General features: G+C 39.3%; 1 protein-coding gene across 8 annotated transcripts in view; it reads right to left on the bottom strand.

Moving 5' to 3' along the window:
• The window catches only part of tenm3 (teneurin transmembrane protein 3), a 297,565-nt gene that overhangs the window by 134,016 nt on the left and 138,584 nt on the right, over window positions 1–24,965 (bottom strand). The window contains exon 1 of one of the 8 annotated variants that reach the window (XM_016463836.1): window positions 10,376–10,527. The exons of the other annotated variants lie outside the window; for them this stretch is intronic. The gene's annotated coding sequence lies outside the window, so the exon portion shown is untranslated. Of the gene's footprint in view, window positions 1–10,375; window positions 10,528–24,965 lie in introns of those variants that run through there. 8 annotated transcript variants of the gene reach the window in all.

Raw genomic sequence — 24,965 nt, 5'->3', positions numbered from 1 at the left:
GTAATTGCAATGTTGATAACTATTTATTTAATGAACTGTTTTACCTTAACATATTGTTGATTTTTTTGTTTGAGTTTGTATGTTTAGAACTGAATTTAGGGGCAATTTAAATTTACATTTGTCAATCACATAAAAATTGTAATTTCATGGAGAAAGTGTGTTACAATGTACATAAGTCAGCTAAATAAATGTGGAAACATGGTTATTTTAATTTCTTTATAATTTTGTAATTAATTATCAGGGTTTAAAAATAAGTCACTAGAAAATAAGCAAAACCCCCAAACTATCAGTATCATGAGATTACGTGTTAGTATTAGTAACAGTTTGGTATTTAAACACAGTTTTTGCTTTAAATCTTTTCAGAAATAATTGTAACCATAGTTATAATAAATTATAACTGCATACATATTCATGGTTATATTATTATAAAGTATAATGCATTATATAATATTACACAATCAATGGGGTGTTAATTGTGTTTTAACACATTATACATTTTAAAGGTGCAACTTTTACACCTTTAAAATGTATTCGATAGTAGCTGAAATTATTCATGTGAACATTCAGCTGATTAAAAGGTGTATTATTACAACTGTAATATAACAAGTATGCCTTTTTAAACAATATTACATGAGCAAGAAATGTCTGGGATTCGGCGGTAGATAATATTTAGTACTACAGCACGATTGTGAGTGTGATATTACTTTCATACAAGAGTTCAATAAACAGTACAGTTTCAGTTAAGTTCAGTACAACAGCACTAAAATCACTTCAAGTAAAGTGCTACTGATAATACTATAAAGCTTCAGACGGTTTGAAGCACATAAGCCTTTTATGGTGAGGAATTCAGCTGCTGAATGGACTGAGGGAAGCGAGTATGCAGAGGGCACTGTGTAATCCTGGTTTCGCAGCTTTTTTAAAATTAATTTCCTCTATCTCTTCGCCTCTCATCCCGCTTCCATTCGTCCTCTCTCTCTGTGATAACCAAAGTTCTTTATGTGGTTTCATGCCAACCTGCTCCATCAGCACTCCTTACCGCCTGCTTCACACACACACACACATACACATGTGAGGAGATCAAACATAGATTGACCCGCTCTCTTGTGTGTAATGATTTGTGCGAGCAGATGAAGAAGTTGAACACGGCACATAATCCAGTGCAGCTGTCAATTAAAGTGCTACTCTCATGCTAGTGAATCAATTCAGCCATAATAAACAACGATAACAAATTGAAGCAATCAGCTGTACGACAAAGAATTTGTGCACACACAACTCAACAAAAAGCTCCACACTCTACAAATGACCTTCTTAGACACAACGTGAGGTGAAATAAATGTTTAGCATTAATAATTTAAATTAAAAAGTTTTCCGCTGAGTGTTTATTAGTCTAATTGTAGGCAGTTTGTAGTTGCTAAGCAACATCACATTGTGCATTAATACAGAAAGTGCACAGGTGTGAGTTTATTAGCATTTCACAATAGCTTTGAATGCTTCTTATCCTATTAAATGGTGGAGTCAGAATTATGAGTTTCATTAGCTTCCAAACCCCTTGGAATAAGCTAAATCAACTGTGTTGCACACACATATGGAGCTCTATGCTTTAAATACAGCATACAGCATACAGCACCCACCACACACACACACACACATAAAAAAACTGTGAAGTTGGAAGCAGAGTTTTTGCGTGGATGTATGGACCCCCTGCAGGGACAGCTCACTGACTAACACATGACAAACGCTCCATCAAACTGGATGAACGGATTGGATGTCTTTAGAGATTAAATGCTCATTATAACTAATACGATCTATCATTGGATACAAATGGAAAAATGGAAACGACAATTGCTGGTCACTTGAATAATAAGTGGATTCTGCCATTACCATTAGGCTACCACAAATCATTTGTAAAAGAAACATAAGAGTTCAAATTATTGTTAAATAAATCTAAAATCATAAAAAAAATCAATACTTGAAACAAAATAATCATCAACTGAATAAAAATTATATATACATAAACTTTTAACTTTTATTTCAGGTCGTTGCCAAGGCTATACTTTTCACTATACTAAATGTAAATTTAATAAACTACATAACTAAAGCTAATAAAAATGAATTAAAAACTACTAAAAGTGACAAAAGCACACAACAAAATGACTAAAACCTTAAATGAAAGTGAAAATAGAAAATATTTAAAAATACGAGTGTACATGAGTTATACCCTTGCTGGCCCAGGCAAATTTTTGCACATTTTTAAATGAGTATTTATTTATGTATGTGTGTATGTATGTGTAGGTATGTATCTATGTATGTATTTATTTATTAAATACTACTACTAATAAAACAATACTAATGTACTACTACTAATAATAATATACAAATGTAGCAAAATAAACAAATGCAATTTGCAATTTTATGCAAAACATTTTGTGGTAAGACTACATAATAATAATAATAATTATTATTATTATTATATACTATTATTATTATTATTATATTTAAATATATGTAATTAAACATTAATTTAAAGGAGTCATATGATGCAATTTCAATTTTTCCCTTTCTTTAGTGTGTTATGTAGCTATTTGTGCATGTATAAGATCTGCAGAGTTACAAAGCTCAAAGTCTCCCACAAAAGGATTTATTCTATCTAAAAGAGAAGGCTGATCCAGACCGGGCTAAAATGCCTCATTCAAACACGCCCCCACATCTCTACATCACGATGTGGAAATATTTGCGTAATGCCGCCCAAATGTTCATGCAAAGAAAGAAGGTGTGGTTTCAGGAACCGCAGTAGTGTTGATGCAGCCATGTCAGGGAGACACTGTGTGTTTCTGTGCGAAAGCAAAAATACTTTATTTGGCCTTCCGAAAGTAGATGCAATGAGGAATCATTGGTTAAGATTTATTTACAACAGAACAGCACAACCCAGATGTTAGAATTTGTGCAACGCATTTTATGGACAACAGTTTTGTGAACCTAGGAGAGTAGCGTACAAGGCTGGCTGTGCAAAGGCTATTTCTTAAAAAAAATGGGTCAATTCCGACTTTGCTATGACAATCTGGCGCTTATTCTCTATCAGCTACTGTAAGTATGTTTTCTTAATAGTTTAAGTATTTGCTATTGACTGTTCAAATGCGGAATTTTGCGCCGTGTAGAGTATCGCGTTGTGTGTGTGTGTGCGCGTGAGAGAGAGAGACAGGGTCACATCACAGTGGAGTCAGCTTTCTTAATCGTGGCTTGTGTACTGCAAATACATACGAGCATCATCACTGTGTCTGTCACGCGACTCTGTTCCCCTTTCGGGCTTGAACTGATGGTAAAACTAAGGACATTATGTACTGTCTTTACATTTATGTTGAAAGCTGAAGCTCTCGATTATGGAAAGGGGCGTTACATTTCCGACGTGTGCTTGTGGTGTTCGGCCAATCACAATGCACTGGGTCAGCTGGCCAATCAGAGCAGACTGTGCTTGTCTGAAGGAGGGGCTTTGTAGAAAATTACACGTTTGAGAGAGGCGGGGCATAGAGGAACTACAATAATTTACAATATTTGAAAAAGAATGTTTTTGGAACATTAAAGCATGTCAACATGTTCTGTTACACCAAATACACAAAATAATGATATTTAAAATAGCATCATATGAGCACTTTAAAAAAGTTACAACAAATTGTCTAATTTATTCATCTAATGCAACATTTTCACAAATACTCCATCTATGATAGATGGCAAAACAACATTGCAATGGTGGTATTTAATCCCGCACAATTCACAATTCACAACAAAATACATCACAGAAAACTAAATGAAGTTTGCAATGAGTTTGAAGTTTGCAACAAACACAGGATGAAGTGACAACGCAGCAGTGGCCTTATCCATCAACTGGGTTGAAATGGCCCTGGGCCATTCTTATTGTTGAGCCCTGCATGCGCATCATTAAAATCACTCATGCAAACAGTAGGCCTGAACATCAGCACTTATGTATGTAGATAAGAGAAGAAATTGTAAAAAGAAGATGGAGAAAAAATGCATGAGAAATGGATGAGAGACAGAGAGTGTGAGAGTCTGAAAATAAAATAAAAGAAAATGTGAGAGAGATGACGTTCTGGCCTATTTTCTATCAGACTGATCTTTTAGTGTCATTTTATCCCTTTTTCTGTTCTGCCTGTAGAATTATAACATTTTGGACACACACACACACACACACACACACACACACACACACACACACACACACACACACACACACAGGGGAGCTGCGGGTTGAATACCAGAAAGCTTGAGACTGTTTGTGTCTCTTGGAGTGGAACAATGCCTCCAGTATCCCTCGCTCTCTCAATCTCTGCCTCCCCTTCTCTCTTTTTGCTCCCTCTATCTTTTCATTTTCTCGCTCCGTAGCTAGCGGAACAATGCCTCCAGTATCCCTCGCTCTCTCAATCTCAGCCTCCCCTTCTCTCTTTTTGCTCCCTCTATCTTTTCATTTTCTCACTCCATAGCTAGCTTCTCTTTTCCGCAGCCCTTTTCCCCTTCGGGCGACATGTGAAATGAAGCAGAGATGGTCCCTCAGTGGTGAGGAACAGATAAAGAAAGAGAGAGAGGAGGAACAAGAAAACGGTTGAAGAAAGAGATAGACTTATACCCGTACACCTGGGACTTCTGGCTGGCCTAACATGAGAAAGACAGACTATGCTCCGACGCCGCTCGAACAGGAAATAGATTCACAAAAGCTTAGGCACGCACAGAATTAGCAACACACCTGTTTTTTTTCGCAAGTCAAGGATCTATTTTGTGATTTAAAGCGTTTTGTGTCGTGTTGTGAGGGTGCTGACAGAGCAACATCTGAAAGCCAACACGGGAGTGAGTAATCTGGCTGCAAAATAGGATGCAACAAGGTGAATGTATGCTTTAAAATCAACATTTTAAATGATTTATGAATCTGAATGCAAATTCAGATTTCTTGTGTCATGATACAGATTTTTTACAGAAGTTTTACGCAGCATTTAATGCTATAAAATACTACATACATGTTAATGTATATTTATAAATACAATATTAAATATACTAATATTAAATATGAATACTACACAAATATTCAATTACCATTCTAAAAGTAAAAATCATTTGTTCAACATTTTATTTTTTTTAAGACAGAATGTCTGTAAAAATAAATGTAGAAAAATGCTGTTTAATGTTAACTTTTGATTTCAATTGATTGATGTGGCAACAAATTAATTAAACAGTGATAAAGGTGGGTGATCTATCATAAACGCCATTAATAATTATGAGTGTTTAAATATTTGATGTCTCGCTGAGTGCTAAAGGTAAGCCTGGAGGTGATGTTAGGAATGATCAATCTGAGTGAGCTAGGTTTAAACTTCATTACCAAACACCCTAGTCTGCACATGCCAATATTTCACCAACAATCAAAAACTGCTGGAGCTCTCTGATGCCTCAAGCTCTCTGTTCAGAGACTTCCCTCCCTCCTTACAAGACATTCCTTGTTGCCACAGAAATAAAAAGAGACCACATCCATAAACACCAATAGCATTCTCTCTCTCTTCTCTTACCCTCCTCAATCTATCTCCCTCTCGTCTCCTCTCAGATCATCACGCATCTCATTCTACTTCATCTCGCTTCTCTTTCCTCCCTCTCAGCACTCATTTCCTTTCTTTTCTCTCCAGAGTACAGCAGGTCATAGTCCTCTTTGTGTTTTTTTTTGAGGATTCATAGAAAGAAAAATGCATGCGTGTGTTGATCGAGGATATTGTCACTAGCATATGAAGACAAAAAATAGAAGCTAAAAATATTTTTGCTACCTAAAATAAAAATGTGAGCTTCCTAAAAACAAAAGCTAAACTGAAGCTACAAATGTGCACTACATTGCAAAGTAAAATACATAAAAACAGAAAACAGTATGTGGACAGAGCAAATAATGGTACAGCTAATTTCTTGAAAACAACCAGAACCAGAGTTTTGTTTAATTTATGTAAATGGCCACAAACAAAACTTTCTTATTTCAAACATTCTGTGCCTTGTACTTCAAAACCTAATCCAGGGACTGTTTTCTGAAGTGGGCCGACTGGCATAAGATCTGAGCGGATCCATCCGTGCTGCTGAATCATAAATGCCTTAGAGATGCCAGAGTGACGGTAGTCACAATTTACAGCTAAATGTAGCAGCAATGACACATTTATAGGTGTATTTCATTGTCCACAAGTACAGCAGCTGTTGCTATGAATTTGACAATTAAAACTTTGAACGTAAACGTTGCCATTATGAAGCTATTACATTCAATGGGGTGCTATTTTTGTTATTTTTTTTAGTATGTGTCACCATAGGCAGATAGAACAATTTGTGTCGCTTGTTTTGCAAATAAAATAAAATAGAAAAAATTATAAAGAACAGCCCCATTAAAACAAAACTGAAACTGAAAACCGCAATAAGTAAAAAGAAAAAAAAAAAATCGAAACCATTATACTCGTGATGATACACACTCCATCTGCAATGATGCCTATAATGATGCGCACATAAGTGTCAGTCTGCTGGCTAATGATGATGTTATCTAAGGTCTTCGCCCCTTCCGCAACAACACCCTTCAATACCTGGCCTGCTTCCTGTGATCGATCACCCCGCGAGCCGGGCCCCCACCTCGCCTGAAAAAGAAAACAACCCAAAGCACGTCTCTAACACTCTGCCTGTCAGCCTCCAAAACCCAGGAAATGAAGACGGATTCTCCTTAATTGGGTTTGGGATGACTTCAGCGCGTGCGTGATGATGGGGGGAGAGCTATAATTCCGCCATTATGATCCGGAGACAGCCGTGTTTCATTCCCGCACAAAGTGCACTATTCGATTTACAATGATTCATGCCGCAGCAATGTTAATGGTGCAGACGGAAGTGTGCAGAGAGCGTACTTTGAAGGGTAGCGTTTAAATACGAGCTAACCTTAGTGTATGCGCACACACACTCGCTTTAAAAAAAATAAAGCGTTAAACGAATGATTGAAAGTTATGATGCATACAGTCGTGGGTTTCACATTAAAATGCAATATTTTCTGTGCGGATACTGTATGTGGGCTTAACAAGTCTTTTGAATAGCGTACAATAAAATACAGCAACACCATTAGTTATTTGAGTTCCCAGTCTTACTATAGGATAATAAGGGAAGGTCAACAATCAACCATACAGAAACATATGAAAACCTGTGCAGAAGAGAAAAAGAATGGTGGGATTATAGAGGATGAATGGGTGAAAAGATGTCAATTGGAGAATGTGCCTGACTATGCTTCCCAAGCTGTAGCGCTTCGCAGAAAATCATAAACAAGCGCAACACACCTCCAAATAGCAAGGTCATTTCAACATTTTATAAACAAGCAAGAAAAATCATATATACAAATACACACACTTGTGCATGCATACTCACAAAGTTCCAGAGACTTCTGCCTTGAGTCTAATTGGGTCCTTCTTATGTGAGAAAGCCAAAGAGTGCTTATCAACACGTGCTGTTAAAACAACCAGGGCTTGCCCAGTTTATGGCTGTAACCAGCAAATGGGAACAGCAGGGTGCTGAGGGAGATCCTGTTAACACACATAATCACATGGCCATTTACAATGAGGGGTGTGGGCAGGGTCCTTCCACGGGTCACATGTGGTTAGCTGCCGCAATGGCAGAAAGAGTGGGAGAATTTTTGGCTAGCCGAGTGCTCTTTGTCAACGGATTACTGCGGCTGAGAATTTTACAGACAATGCTGTTGATCTTTGATATGCAGATATGATAAACACACACATAAGAAGCTGTGTGTAGGAAGAGTCCTTCAGCCTCTGTATATAATGAGCTGGGAACAGCGGTCTTCGGCGTCGTGTCGGGTTGATTCAACAACGTGCCAGAATAAGGGATTTAAGCAAATGCAAAAATATGTGACTGGGTTCAGCCCAAGTAGTTAACCAAAGAGTGCCAATCCACACCAGCTGGAGATAAGCTGGCTTTATGAACTGGCTTCCAGAAGCAGATATCTACCGTACAGGAATGTCACATGGGGTTGTAGGCTAGATATAATCTAAGAAATGTCATGATTGTGATTGTGGTGAACGTTGGTTTCCACGTCTGCTTCCTAGTCTGGTTCCTAGCTAGCTAGCTAGATAAAAGATAAACAGAAAAGTAGGACAGAGAGATACTCTATATGTGACACGAGTAGGAAGATGAAGGTTTCAGAGGTCAGGTTGGAACCCCAGGCCACCACCCCCACAAACTGACCTTTGCACCCACAAATCCAATCTCCTTTCCAGTTCAGCATGCAAACCGCCCCTCTGGTGGGGTTTGGACCCACTCACACCCCAGCTGCTGAACTAGCAAACTAGAGTAACCTCAGTCTGCCAATAGCAACAGTTTCTTTTTACCGTGTTAGGTTGTTAAGAGTAGACTTACATAACCAATGACTTAACTCCCATTCCGGTTATACACTGTATAACACAAAGTCAGCCTTAGGCTTCCAAAGACATGGGCATTCTGAAAGACGATGCACAGGGAGATCAAAAGGTTCAAGTAGTTAAGTCCTGGTGAAAGGCCTGCTCATCCAGAGGTGAAGCGTTGAGCAGAGGGGTCATAAAAAACCCTAATCCTATCCACCCGCTTTAGGTAACTGAACGAGAGCAATCGAAAGAAGAATTAGGGTCAGTTAAGAGAATGAGAGAAAGCATCACAACTGACGAGAGAGAGAGAAAGAGAGAAAGAGAGAGTGGCTGGTCGCCATATGCTTTCAGCCTTTTTATGGCACCGTTTCATGTGCTGTTAAGCAGCACCTTTTTTCACGAGCGTGTTTTTGGAGGCAAAACAAAGATGAATGACTCGTTAAATAAAGTTTAAGAGAGACTTGTGAGTGACGCTGATTACGTCTCTTAACACCAAGGGCATTGTGCTTGCTGGTAATTTCACACAGTTAAAAAAGCTCCAGCGCTTGCTGAGGACGGAAGAGAAAAGCAGCTTGGAAATAACAAGAGGGGACAATGGCTTCCTTGCTTGCAGTGAAAAAAAGATAGGCACGAAGAGAAATGTGCACGCTTAGAATGCTGAGCTATTGATCTTGCTATCTACCCGCTCCCACTTTCTTTCCGTTATGCCACACAGCCAAATCCACACACATAAGCTAAATCAATAAACAAAAGACATTTTCATACTGTTATTTCACAATTTGGTCATAATTAAAACTAAAACCTACTAATTTTATTTCAGCTAGTTTCTGTGGGAACAATTTTCATTTATAGTATGTTTAGTTTAACTTGTAGTAAAATAACTAAAACTAATAAATAAAAATGAACCCCCCCCAAACTAATAAAAATGTCAAAATCTAAAATTTTACTTAAAATAATAAAAAAAAACTATAATATATAACAAGTAATATCAGTGTACAATATGAGTGACAAGTTGAATGGAAAAATGTGCATGAGTTTTTGATTTCCCCCCCTTTTTTATTATATTTTCCCCACTTTTAATGACAGCAGCACTCAAACTTCACACTTTAATGAAGATCATGCATGATAAATGAATGTTCCTAAGAGCTTGTGCTTTAATGGATGGAAATCTGACCTTTTTGTGGTAAGGTTAACTTGGTCAACATCATAAATTAGCTTATTTGATTAGTGACCTAAACTTGCAGGAAAACCTAAATATTTCTCTCTCACTTCATGTCAAAATCTCTTTGCAAAGTCCAAAAACTTCTGGTTTATTTGCCAGATTTTCATTGTGGATTCAGACATTTGAACCACACTCTACTGAGTGGGTGAGCACAGTTTAGTACGTTGTGGTGTTTTTACGAGCCATTAGGAGTGTTGGGAACCGACCCTCAAGCACGGACGGGAAAAAGCATTCAGTAAACACATGTAAAACATGTTTTTCCAGGAACAAAAGCTCATCATGTTTCTGTGACACTGTCAAATATGCTTCCGCACGCAAACACTACACTAATTAAAATGAAACGGGCTGGTGGCTTTCATATTTCACAATGGAGCTGGTACCAGCACGGTCACATGGCTATACAGTCACTCTGCTATGAAGACGTAGCTGGACAGCACATAATAAATTAGCTGTTGCTGCAGATAGCAGTTTTCCTTCCTTTTGTCTTTAATAGAGCGTGCTGTGAGCAATTACCTCTGCGGAGAGACCTAATCTCTCAGCATTATGCCAACCAGCACTGCCGGTGCTACCTCCTGGGCAAAATAGCAGGCTGAGGCCTCTCGGAGGGTGTAATCTCACACACGCACATACACATACACAAACACCCAAGCCTTTCATTATCCTCATCCCTTGTGATAACAAAATCAGTCAAGGAGCTCGCCACCAGACAACACCCGCAGCACACCTGCCATACGGCCTGCGCTGTTACCTCAGGAGACCGCAGCTAGGGACCAATCAGAGGTGCGAAGACGGTCACCGTGGGACAGCAGGCCAGGAGATGGTGCAGCTGAAGTGTCAAGGGGATTCATCAATCGCAAATCATTGTGTATAGAAGAACAACCTGAGTCCCTGAGCACAGAGCTGTAAAGCAGGAAACAAATTAGACTCTCAATTTCAGCTAGCTCCCTTCCTTCTTGCTCAAATCAAGCTGCTTTTGAGCTCGTATAAGTGGATATGTGACCCTGGACCACAAAACCAGTCATAAGTAGCATGGGTAAATTTGTAGCAATAGCCAACAATACATTGTATGGGTCAAAATTATAGATTTTTCTTTTATGCCAAAAATCATTAGGATATTAAGTAAAGATCATGTTCCATGAAGATATTTTGTAAATTTCCTATTGTAAATACATGAAAACTTAATTTTTGATTAGTAATATGCATTGCTAAGAACTTCATTTGGACAACTTTAAAGGCGATTTTCTCAATATTTTGATTTTTTTGCACCCTCAGATTCCAGATTTTCAAGCTTATTTATTCAGCTTTCAGATGATGTATAAATCTCAATTTCAAAACATTGACCCTTATGACTGGTTTTGTGGTCCAGGGTCACATATGTATATATTACAACTACTTACCAAAGACAGCTTGCGTGCCGTCTACCCCTGAGAATAATGAACACATCCATATATACATCAATCTCACCTGCCAAACAATCTCACGACATTCACTTTTAATTGGGCTGAGTCTCAAATAGAGGATTCAATAAGCAGGATTAGTTTGGTGAATGGATGGGCGATGATAATGCAGCCTAAACTAGGTCAGTCAGAGGTGTCAGACGGCTTAACAGGAGGCCAGAGGCTTATCCGTACAGTCAAGCCCTCTCAGGGTCAGTCTCAGCTGGCTGCCACAACTCTGTGAGGTGTGAGAGAGCATTCCTCTTTTTACTTTATGCCAGCATGGCTTTTTAGAAAATGGTGTGGCGCCGTTGTCTGGTTGGAGGCAATTCTCTGGGAGCAGATGTTAAAATGGCACCAGCTGAGAGCAGATGGGGGGAGAGGAAGGGAGAGGATGGTGGATTGGGCAGCAAACAAAGGGAGACCTGCCTCGCACACCCGGACCAACAACAGGGAGACAACACATCTGGCCCGAGATGAACAAAGAGAGGTGGAAGGCACTAGGACATCAGCAGGACGCTTATTCCATCTTTACACGCGAGGCTTTCATCCTGCCGATGACGCCAAAAAATATGTACACTTCCCCGTGGAGCGCCTGTGGCAAAAATGGAGAGAGTGAGGGTTGATGCTGGGCGTCAGATGGATCGGCGAGTGTTGCGTGCCCACGCATCTGGCCTGGATCTCAGTCGCGGCCATTGAGCCCCCAAACATCCAGGCAAGCACACTCCTTCAGATACACAGCCGCGGCTTAGAGAGCCACTGTCAGACAACTGCAGTAAACACGCCTCAGATCCTACATAAAGCTCTCCACAAAAGAGCCCATCTGCGCGCGTGTGGATGTGTATGTTTATATGTGTGTGTGTGTGTGCATTCTTCCTCCTCAAACAACCTCAAAACACAGCTTATCCTGACAACAAACAACATGGCTGTCAAATTGCACATGCCCAAAATAGTTTCTGCGCACACACACACACACACACACACACACACACACACACACACACACACAAATCATGATTCATAGTCTTCATCGTGAGACCAACTGGATGAAGCTTATGAAGAAGTGTCTGGGGAATATTTCACCCCCAAAATAAATTAATAATAATACAAAGGGAAATAAATTTTTGAATAATATATATATATATATAGCATACATTTTTGGACATTGCAAGAATTTTCTTTACTGTAACACAAAAATAGGCTCCACTGTGAAATGTACTTTTCTCGAGAGGTTTTGTGAGCTTCATCCATCACTCATATACCCACAGCTTGAAGAAAATGGCAAACGGTATGTGGCTGCTATTGTTTCTTGCAAGAAGGGAATCAAAATCTGAATAAATCAATATGTCGTTCTGTTCTTTGATCCCCGTCACCTAGTAGTATATCAGACATCCGATCCCGTACAGGGAATCATTTTAGTTTTGACCGAGTGCTCTTTAGATCAACGTGCATATGTGTTTCCTGTAAAAGCAGAGCTGGATATTTACGATAGCTGTTCTTCATCAGATAAGAGACTGCATCTCTGCTCGTAAGGATCGCCTTTCTCTTCACCTCTGTGTATCTCTTTCTTTCTCTCGCCTGTTCCTCTTGCAGGGGGATTCAGGTCTAGTTACAGCTACTGAAAGGGTCTGTTTTTCTACTCTTTTTTTTTGTTTTTTTTTAAAGGTCTTCCCCAATGCCTCCTCCATTTTCTTGAACAACACCAAATTTCCACTGCCGTACCCCCTTAACCTCTGTTAAAATTTAAAATCTCATTTTGTCCAAATACCATTCGGCCTGTCCTAGCCCTCCATCTTTCTCCCTCTATTCTCTTTCTCTTCTCAGAGTAGTAAACTGAATGCACTTGGCAATCGTTAGCTGCACTGATAACTGAATAGTAATTAAATGAAATATGAATTCACTGGTACGGTTGTGCTCTTTGTTCCAAGTGTTGGATGGACTCAGTGACCAGTGGACCGGATACCACTCATACCTGCAGGCTGTGTTTGGCAAAGAAAGGCTCTGGAGCTGCGGTTGGGGTGGGGGAGTTTTCAGGGAGCAGCCCACACACAACAGCCCCTCTGTCTGCCTGGTTTTTCCTGAGCGGGGTGGGGGAGATGCATGCGGTGCAGACATGTCAGTCTCAGCGGCCCATTTCCAAATTACCCTCTCTGTGTGTGCGAACATGGGAAGAAGTGTGTGAACATGACTGGCTGCTGAGTGGCAGGGGCTTGTCCTAAAGGCTGGAATGCTTGTCAGATGCTCCAGAATCCCCCCAAAAGCCTTGCGGTACAAATCTGCTCAAGTGTGTGAGAATCAATATGATGCAGGTTCCTTAGGCTCGGGTTAACATCACATCAGTTACTCCGCAGTTAAACCTCACTTTATCCAGGTCAAGAGAGCGCCGCTGAAACAACGCGAACACAATGTGTTCAATAGTGACAGGGCAGCAAAACTCACAGAAGATTAAGAGATTAACACGGAGAGTGAAAAAAAAAATCTGATATGTGCAGAATAGTAGAGAACAAAACAAAAAGGAAACTGAATGAAGCCTGTACCAAAAGGTAAGTAGCATAATTATGCTGCCTTAAAGTGGACATTAGCAAACTTTTGGCCATTTTCACAGGCAAAAAAGGTCCATTGTATATTGTCAATAGCATAGCGATGTATGAAGCACAGCTCACGCAGGAAGTCACTTTAAATACAAGCAGCTTTCTGCTGGTCATCGAGCCGAATCTGTGTGTCCACTGAACTTGCTGTGAAACCTGCGTGGGAAAATCTTTCACATTCACACAAAATTCTAGATCATGTGGATTCCTATTGAAATGACTGTATTTCACCTGCAAAAACACATCGAACAATGGTAAATGTGACAGAACCTTACAAGAAAATTTGGCCTAAATATAGTGCAGCATCACGTTTCTAAGATAAGTCAATCCCAGAATGCATTGCAACAAACTCAGTAGAAAAAAAAGAGAAATGTGGACTATAAATACATTTCATTAAAAAGAATATACTGTTACATCTATTATTTGCATGTGATGTTTTTTTTATCCATATTCCAGTGCAGTGTCAACATGCTTGTCTAATCCTATTTGAATTAATAGAGAGTCAGGTCTCTTGTATTGTTAGTGTGTTGCATGAAAGTTGTTGCAAATGTAAAGCTTTTTGAAATGTGCTGCCAATGTAGGAAGTAGACATGCAGGTAAATGCAGCTTTATCGGTTTTTGAACTGAGCTAATGTCTTAAACTCAAGCCTTTTATCACACTTAAAAGCACACACTTAAATAAAATGGCACAAGCAAAAACACACACACACACAAAGAAGAGCTGAGTATGTGTGGCTAAAGGGTTTGTGTGACCTCTGAGCATTGAAAAAGGCAGCCCATCTGATGCCCGTCTCTGTCCACCTGATTGGTTGACCTGAATTCCTACATCAAAAGCACTGCACCGATTGTCACAGGTAGTGTTGTCACGGTACCAAAATTTCAGTATTCGGTACTGATACCAGTGAAAATCCACGGTTCTCGGTACCAATTTCGGTACCAAAGCAAAACACAAAAACATGCTAATTGAACAACATTTTTATTAATAACGTTAAACAAAAATTAAATGTACAAAACCAATGCCATTCTTTATAACCTGGTACCGTAACGTTTTCATTTTTTTAGTACCGACTTGGTACCGAAATACCGGGTCTTTTGACAACACTAGTCACAGGGATAATCTACACCGCTGGATGACTAGTGGAATTACTATGGTATGATGCATTTTTATGCCTTTATTTGTGTGTGCTTTGCTTCATTTTCAGAACAGAGGGGAGAGAATTTCCAGATATTGAGGAGCTTTGAAGAGCTTCCAACAGGTTTTTTTTTTTGATGAAATTGAAGTGCTGAAATAGGTTATGTCAGAGGCTATGTGGGAAATATTCCAGTCTCCACCCACCCACTCTCATAGACACACACACGCACAGGCCTAAAGCACTATTGTGATTGAATACGAAGCCCTACCTGCATCACTAAACTGACTGATTCAAGCTCTCCCAACTGCAGTCACACAAATATGATGAAATGCATTCATGCATGCAGATATAAACGGCCCAAGTTAACCCGATGCTCATTAGACCCATTAAAAAAATGTGCTTTTCCCATTGTGAAATAAATCTGGTGTCCTGTCAAGCTGAGTGAGGTTGAAATTTGAGAGCATGCCTGGGTAAACATAATAAATAAACACTGTCCAGACTCCATAGCTCTGATTTCACACACACACACACACACACACACACACACACACACACACACACACACACACACACACACACACACGTGTTCTGTTCCAAAACCTAGTAAACTGCCTACTTAGACAGCATCTGAAGACATCTGTTTCAAACACTAGGCAGCATAGCTATGATTATGATACCTCAGTCTGGTTAAACTCTTAAGGTAGCATTGCATATTTTCTTTGCAAATCATGAAAACTGCATATAAATATATTCTTATTCAACTCAATCCAATTAAAAATCTAGGCCTACTATTTCACCACACTTTTTTTTTTTTTTAATTTGTATTGCATTTTTATGCTTGTATGCATTTTTATGCTCACAATGTTAGCTTTTTTTACTAATGTTAGCAATGTTTGCCAACAGCAAACTCTTATGCACTAACATAGCTTACACTTGGCATTCTGTATTGAAAATATTGTGGCTCTTATGATAAAACATTTCTTCATTTATTAGTTGCTTTGGAAAAAGCATCTGCTAAATGAATAAATGTAAATGTATGTAGATGTCTATGTAGTCAGCTGGCAGCTCAATGGGTTTAGGAAGAGCTTCAGGCAGCATTGCTTAAATAAAAATCAACCAGAGACACATACGAGACAGAATAACAGCCAGTGTGATGGGCAAGACTTGTTTTTCTGTGCATAGATTGGAATGGCATCACCCCTGAGATAAAATAGTGTTAAAAATACAGATTTGTGTCGATAGGGTGATAGGTCTATTTTCTGCTCTCTAATGGTATGAAGTTGAAAGGCCACTGGTGGGCTGAGTTAGAGCACTCTGTAACATCTACTTGACTGACTGGCCTCTGGAAATAAAGTGTGGCCTTCATTAGGAGGGGGGCAAAGCCCAGTTCCCTACTATTGACTAATGAGAGCACCTGAACACCTCACACACATCCTCTGATAGGTCCCTCATTATGGAGGTGCCGGGGTGTTAATGTGGGGCGCAACTCTCCTTTGCATGATAACAATGTCAGTTTGTAGCCTACACTGCTCGAGTCCTCGCGTCAGCGCCCCTCACACACATTACTGCAAGAGAGAGAAAGACACCACACTCGCATTGCTGTAAGAGCCATTAGCATCCATCCTCCAGCTCCGCTTCAAAGTCAGACACACATACGCACACACCTTTACAGCAAACAGGCTGGCAAGGTAAACAGGACACAATGGGCCTTTAGAAAGCTTAAATAAATGTTAATTAGCCATCAGTTTGAGCAGGATGTGCCATAACAAAGTCCCTGGGCGCACTCTCGTCCAGAGCCAAGGAGATGTTTTTGGGCTGTTTAACGTTACCGGGACACTGTGTGTTCAAGCAACTCGGTAAACAGATGGTGATTAACCGCAAAACTAAAGCCCAGCGCACAACAGAAGACTTAGTCAGCAATCACAGCGTGAGAGAAAAGAGTTATGAGGACAAGACACTGAAATAGACTGAACAGCTATTTGGGGAAGGGAAGAAAGAGAGAGAGTGGAGAGATGGATACACCTGTGAGTCTGTGTGAAAGCTGGCATAAGCTTGATGCTGGCACAAACTGTTAAAGAGATGACTCAGTAAAGCAAAAACATGAGCTTTACTTCAACTGACTATTTGGTGGGCAATAAGTGCGTGATACGCTCGGGCCGGGTATCGGCAACCACCTCACGATACGATACGCGCTGTGATGCATATGGCACGATACAACACACCGCGATACATCTCAATATCATAATTGGATCGTGACTGAAACCGAGCTAAACAAGAGAGACACTTTGCTTATCAGGGAGACAGAGGGAACCTGAGAGAATCTCATAGAAGGACTGCTGGATCGCTGATTCTTAATTGAACTGTAGGAAATGATATGAATCAAAACATAAATAATTCAAAAACAAGGACCTGAAGCATCAATACAATGCTGTCTGGAAAAAGAACTGATATACAACGATACAGGATTGTATCAGCACAGCCCAAATATCACTTGCTAGATTTCTAAAAATTTGTATACAATATAATATTTATTTAAAAATTACTTTTAGAAATTGTTTTTCATACATTTAATTTTATCATCATATCAACTCTGTTTCAGATGTTTCTCTTAAATCTCCTTGAGATAAATCAAATAACTGTTGACAGTAATAGTATAAAGCACTGTGATAAACGTGATAAAATACATCATAATGAATCACAACATCAAATGTCAGGGATAAGGATAAAAGGGCTCATATATTGCTACACTTATTTGTAATGATTAAATGAAAAGAAAAAAAAAGAATGAAAATTGCTTCAGAATTGGTAATAGAACTTATTTGAAATGATACTAAAATTACTGACTTTTGATTGCAGACAATTGTTGTTAGTAACACTTTAGTAATAATTGTTGGGTAACAGTTTAGTAAAGAGACCAATTCTCACTATTAACTAGTTGCTTATTAGCATGCATATTACTAGCTTATTAGTACTTACGGTATATAGTGCATATTCCGCATGACCATATTCTACATCCCTAATTCTACCCAAAACCTAAACTTATCAACTATACCTTACAAACTATTAATAAGCAATAATTAGGAGTTTGAGGCAAAAGTTGTTTTTGTGCCTTGTAATTTACAATGTATCGTTATATAAGTTACATATAAGGGTAACACTTTAGAATAGGGAACACTTATTCACTATTAACTACGACTTTTCCCTCAATAAATTCCTAATTTGCTGCTTATTAATAGTTAGTAAGTTAGTTGTTAAGTTTAGGTATTGGGTAGGATTAGGGATGTAGAATAAGGTAATGTTGATGTTAATTAATGTAATGTAGAAGGCATTAATATGTGCTTAATTAGTACTAATAAATGGCTAATATTCTAGCTATATGCATGCTAATAAGCAACTAGTTAAGAGACCCTAAAATAAAGTGTTACCCATAGAAGTTATATAAATAATTAAAAACTATCATATAGCTGTACATGAATACATTTGCAACCTGAAGCTCTGTAACCCAAGGTCAAGACAACCACAGTAACAAATACCCCCACACACACACATCCAGACACAGTAAGGGTAAAGTGTAGGATCTTTCTGTTTTTCCATAAGATCTTCAGGCTTGAGGCTCTGAAGAACCACTCAATAAGCCTGGAGGTGGAGGCCGCTAAAATGGCCTGCTATTCTTTGAGATATATCATGTGCACTCGTATCAGAAGACTGAAAAAGACGCCTGCTTTTCTATGCGTTACAACCTGTGCTGCCCAAGTGCTTTTAAGGCTAATGAAAAGCCGGCAGCAGTGAGATGCAGTGAGGCAGAAGCTGTGCATGTACAGACACACAAAAACACCAGATACGAACACAGGGTCCTAAACCGTTGGCTATTGTCCCTGTGTGCCACTGGAATGACGTGGGCTCTTTGACATTGTCTTAGTGTGTCAACTCAGATGGACCCTCCTTTTTTCACCGCCAGCCAATTAGGTCAGACGCTAAAATGCCAATGCCGGCAGTACTGTCTCATCGCATGTTAGGGATTCATATCATGTTTGTGTGTGTGTGTGTGTGTTTTGGTCTGTGTGTGTGTGTGTGTGTGTGTGTGTGTGTGTGTGTGTGTGTGTGTGTGTGTGTGTGTGTGTGTGATATCATTCCCACTCAAGTGTATTAACTGTCAGTGTGGCTTGTGAAGGGTGGGATTAAAACAAATAAAGCAAATAAAACAAGCGGTACTTCAACTGGCAGATCATTTAAATGTATTAGCATTTTAATGGAAAGATAAGGATTTTCTCTCTTTCGTTCCATTTTCTCCCTCTTTTCACTCTCTCTGTTGCTCATGTAAGCACTTAACGCTGGTTGTTACCAAAAACCTTTTTTTGTTTTGATCAAAAGGGCTTTCAGAAAGCCAGGCAACCCTGATCTCATCAGCTGACCTGGTGTTTGCAAATCCAAACGCTTTAATCACCGCACACATTCACATTCTCAATGCTGAAAACCATCTCCATACACAGACAGTGCATATTATCGAGTGGACTCGGTTATGCCACTGGTTTACAATCACCTGTCTTCTTCACAAATGTGCTTGATAACAATTTCAAAACTCGATTGAGACACTCTTCCACTTCCAGGAAGCTTAGATAAAAGAACAATTATTCATATCTTCCTCTTTATTTTGACAATAAAAATCTTCTTGTGAACATACAGAAAACTGGATCTTTTTGTATAAACTATTGAAGGTATTTCTACACCTTCATACAGAGGTCTGGAAGTTATAAGGAATACTTCTTACAGTAATTTCTCTCCACAAAGGACTGTTATAGAAAAAGGAAGATAAGACTGCCATAGAGTGTCAGTGCTGTGACAATTCAACCAAAGCAATGTGACCCTGAACAAAGACAAGCTATAGTCACAATAATAAACTTTCTTATATCAACTTATGAAATGGGAGCAAAGGCAGCAGTCCACACTGTGAAGTTACTGCGATGCTGCACATAGTCTGTGTGCTTTAAGAAAGAGGGATGAAAGTATATTGATGAAAGGATGGGTTTTCTGTATCTCAGACCACAGCAGAACAAGATGTAAGTGCCTCTAATTTAGATTTCTGTTTTCTGTCATGTTCAGAGAGAAATGCTAAGTGATACACAAATAATTTCCATCACCAAAGGGCAAATGCCCTACATGGCAAATTTAGATAAAAAAATAAATAAAAATCCAAGTTGTAAATAAAACATATTATTAGAGGTGGTTTTACTGGTTATAGAAAATACTATTCCAATTTTTCTACTTCAAAGTTTCACATTTAATATAATGGTAATTGCCATTGTGAAATTTACTAGCAATTTCTGACTGAAAAGCTCTAAGTATAGTGATTGGCTATTCTATTGTGTTACTTTATTCTGCTATTAGTAGCTAGCACCAGAAAAAGCACAGATTTTCTGTGCAGATTTAGAATAATGAAATAAAAACGGTCAAATGTATTAAAGCTGAGAATATGACACTTTAATTGACAGCTGAAAGCATAGTAAAATTAGCCAAAATATTTATTAAATGCACAAAAAATTCAGTGTTGGCCTGTTAATGGCTTCACTGTTCTATTGCATCCATTTTGCTTAGCCAGGATGTATGGGAAAAAATGCAAAGAAAATGCTGGCTGAATTGTGAATCGATATTATTATAAAAAATTCAATGGTATCTGCAATTGTTTGGTCTTTTTGTCTGTCTCTGTGAGGAGTGAGAAGTCAAAGCGTGAAGCCGCTCTCTAACAGGCTCATCTGAGATGGCATTCATAGCTCAGTGCTCAGTTTCACTAATTGTGGGATTAAAAATAACCTGATCCTGCAATCCATCCCGCGGCTGGTCCTTTTTTCTTGCTCCTCGTCTTTCTTTCCCACATCCTCTTTTGGAAGAAGAGTAGAAAAGAAGAAATGGTGACTACATTTCATCAGAATCTTCTCCAGTGTGTATGAGGGCACATACACATGCATAGACGATCTCGCGGTTGAAATCGCGAGCCCAAAATATTTCATCACCTCAGAAGAGAATGAAAGCCAAGACATCTGGGGATTGTTCCATGAGAGCTCCTCAAATGCTGCTGAGGTGCCATGGCAGACGCCATCAGGAGTGATTCCTTCTCTGTTCCCTTTCCTTCTTTTTCCAGCTTTCAGTTGAGCATTTGTCATTCCATCATCCCTTAGTCTGTTCTATCGCTGTTCTGTAATTACCTGTGTCCCGCAGGCTGACTTTTGGCTATTGTTGCCAGACACCAGATTGGATGGAATGCTTGCGATGTCAGCAGAAGTGTAGAGTGCTTTTTTTTTTATGCTGGCACAAACTATGCCTTTCGGTCTATGGATGACGACAATATGGGTTTTTTGGGGTTGGGGGGATCCACACTACTAGTGACCCAAGACAAAACCTCTCATATTGCTTAGAGGATGTAGTTGTAGTTGTAAAGTCACTAGGGATTGGAGTTGGAAGAAATTTAATGACTGTTTCCAATTACTCTCAGTGATTCTGTTTCATTAATGATTCTTTTAGTACTTTTGAGGAAATATTTGTGAAAAAAAGGAACTGCTCTCAGCCGTGTTGTTGCCAAATGAAGAGATCAGAACAGATATAACAAATCAAAAATAAATGTAATATAGTTCATTCAACACTTTCATGGCTTTTCACACTTTTTTTTTGAGGTGACAGGAAAGCAATAATTGCTCTTAACTATATTAAGTTAAATATATATAAAAAAACAATATGGTAACATGTCTTGCATTTATCTTGATAAAATTGCATTGATTACAACAATTAATCACAATTTATTAATGTTTATCTTTACCATTGTTGTTGAATGCAAAACCAGTCATTAAAACACTGATTTAAATCCCATGAACCCCAAGTAATATAACAGTTCTTGACAAAAGTAATAACTTGCGGTTCTGTAAGTGTGTCACATTAATTCAGTTACTGACTTACTGTTCAGATGTATTTCCTTATTGTTTTTCATAAAACACAAACACAAGTTTTTTACTAAATATATCAGGCTCAGAAGAGTCATTGGTTTGGGAATCTGACTACACTGGTCACACTCTATGTTTCACACTTTAGATTCAGTTGTGTTGTGGCGCCGTTGAATAGAAGTGTCAGAGTATTTTAGCATGGTGCTTTGTCAGCATCAGCAGAAGAATAAACGCCCAAGGACTAACGATTTAACAGAACATAACATAAAAATCATAGGAAAAAAACAACAACAAAGGTACAGCAACCATGTTACAACCATTTGTGACCATACACGGTGTAAGGGTGGACCGGCCAGCTTTGCATTCGGACTTGCTGTAATTAATGTGGTCTACAGAGTATACCCCTATTTTTTTGCTCCTGCAAGCTATATTTGCATGATATCATGGTAATGAATGCCTCTTTCTTAGAGCTAATTTGCTGACTAAAAGAAGATATATTGAAACAAACAACCTTGAGAATGTGAGCTGGTCTCGAAATAAGCCTTTGCTTTGCATTAACATGCACATTTTTTTTTCTTCTTCCCCTTCATCTCATAAAAGTAAGTTTGAGTAAATGATTATTGCAGGATGCAAGATATTATTAGTAGTAGTACCCTAATTCAGAGTAATAACTCATGGCTCAAAACTTAAGCACCTTCTCAAAACAGTTCTGAAGCATGCTTTTTGTTTATGTTTGCTGACAGACACCAGTGTTTCTCACAGACTTGCAAATGCAAATTCATTCTCTGCCAGCAGGAGGTGCTGTTGGAGCGGAGATATAGCGGTTTCCCCGGTAACGGCTGTAATCAAATAAGCCTACTTTATCAGGCATTACAGGAAAGACATAATGAAAATGACATAGAAGCTTTTCTGAAGACGGTCGGTTCACACATTTCATGAGGAAAGTTATCGTGCACGTTATAATCAGTCCAGAAGTTTCGTCTGAATTGCATATGTTTCTACTTTCACATGCAAATGACTTGCACTTATGAATATGATAACGTTCCGGCATCAATTCTAGTAGGGTAAAACGTAATTACGCTTTCGAAATGGTCTGTTTTGCCCTGCCATCATTAGCTGAAGCGGTGTGTGAACAAGAAGCGGCTGCAGAGTGTGAGCTGCTCTGTCTCACGCAGCCAGAGAGAGATTATCCGGCGTTCCGCAACGACGCTTAGCTGCCCGCAGATGCGCCTGCCTATAAATCGGCCTAATTTGCAGCACAATCGGCCGATGCCGATTAATTAAAAAATCGGCCGGCCGATCAATCGGTCGACCTCTAACATGATCTTACCACCCCATATCTAACGTAGAAATACATCGCTTAATTGCTCTCCTAAATTTAATTCCTAGCAGAATATTTGCCCTTAATGATGCAGAAGGAAATAGCATCTCCACACATTTGTGATTTTCCCTCATATGCACACACTTCTTTTCTCACTGTATAACATGATGCCAGGCTACTTTCGAAACATGAATATCTTGGAGAATAATAACCATTTACATCATCCTGCTGGAAAGGGAAACAGCTAACCCCACAAAGGCAAAGGCATTTTGGGGATGAATGTGCATTTGAGTGTGAATGTGTAATAGTCTTAGAGTTAGGGTTAGCTGCTCATCATGTGGAGAGGGAGATCTAGTTAAATGCAGTGTTCAGTCGCATTGAGGCTTTATGGTAATATGCAGCGGTTGTCTCTGTAGGATAGTGTGGGCAAAAACTTTTGGCTACACTTTCTGCCGCACCCTGCGTGGTGAGGCTGCATGCAGCATGTTGTGGACACGTCAACCCAATGAGGTTGTGATGTTCATTTTAGAGCCAGCCTGCCAAATGTTCTAATGTTTGTTTGCCTTCATTTTCTGTAGTAAATTAAGCTATAATGAATCTATTTTAGAAGGAACATGTGCAGCCATTTAAGCCAGTTCAGCTGCTGCTTCAGTCTCAACATTCTCTCAGAAAAACAACTTGAAAGGGTATCTTTTTAGATTTGTGTAATTGTAAATGGTAAGCATTACAGATTGTTCCCTTCTCTTCTAAATCTTTATTATTTCTTGCCCAGCATGACTAGAAATGTCATGAAATGTCATCATCCTCATTTTTTGTCTCCCACAGAGCTAAAAAAGGATAGCAGATAACAGACACTTTCTGCATCCTCTCACCTACATGAATGAGATCATTCATTCAACATCAAACTGAAGTCAATTCAGATTATATGTATATGGATGCATTAAATCAATCAAAGATAACAGTAAAGATATGTATAATGTTCAGGGCTCCAGACTGCGACCAAGTGGTCGCATTTTGCGACCATTTTTTCTGCTGGTGCGACTAATTTTTGTGAGCGGTTGCACTGGCGCGACCACTGCGTTGTCCAACTCATAAGCGCTGCCATTTCTGTTGCATCTGAGAAACATCAAATGGCAAACGAAAATGAAAGCGAAACGAAACCGCGCTACGTTTCAGCTGCGCAGCGCGGAGTTTATCAGCTCGGACCGCTATGCAAATTCTGCACAGATGCAACAGTGCTGCGAGATCCAGTGAGAAGCGTTTGAATTCGCCGCACAATGATAAGGTTGCTGTGAGATCTAGTGAGAAGTAGGGCTGAAACGATTCCTCGAACACCTCGAGTAACTCGAATACAAAAAATGATCGAGGCAAATTATCTGCCTTGAGGCTTCGTTTAGTCCATTTACTGTAACTACACACGGAACACCGTGTTTCCCCACGGACCATTATAACTGACCGAGATCCAGTGAGAAGCGTTTGAATTCGCCGCACAATGATAAGGTTGCTGTGAGATATGCAATTCAGACGAAACTTCTGGACTGATTATAACGTGCACGATAACTTTCCTCATGAAATGTGTGTGTGGGTCCGACAATAGCCTCCACGATGTCATCGCTCGTGGCCAGTGCACTCTTAAACAGTTATGAGCAGCAGGCTGTGTAATATGTGTGAACTCTTTTATTTTTGTTATCATGTTTGGCCAGCCGAGGCGATTTCGACGCAGCGTCTCGTTCCCTCGGGGAACCATGGTTACATACGTAACCTAGAGACGTTCCCCACGGACCATAATTACTGATGCACAACCCAATAAACGCTGGACCAGACCATAGACTGTATAAAAACAGGGACCAGACTTTAAAAAAAAAAAGCGCTGGACATATTTAAGACCGTAAATCAATATGGTGGCTAGTTATAATGTCCCTAAGTTAGCT

Source organism: Sinocyclocheilus anshuiensis, unplaced genomic scaffold (genome assembly GCF_001515605.1).
Source record: "Sinocyclocheilus anshuiensis isolate Anshui unplaced genomic scaffold, SAMN03320099.WGS_v1.1 scaffold145, whole genome shotgun sequence".
NCBI classification, from domain to species: Eukaryota; Metazoa; Chordata; class Actinopteri; order Cypriniformes; family Cyprinidae; genus Sinocyclocheilus; species Sinocyclocheilus anshuiensis.
The sequence above is the reverse complement of the archived record's forward strand: the minus strand, read 5'-3'. Positions and strand labels throughout refer to the sequence as shown.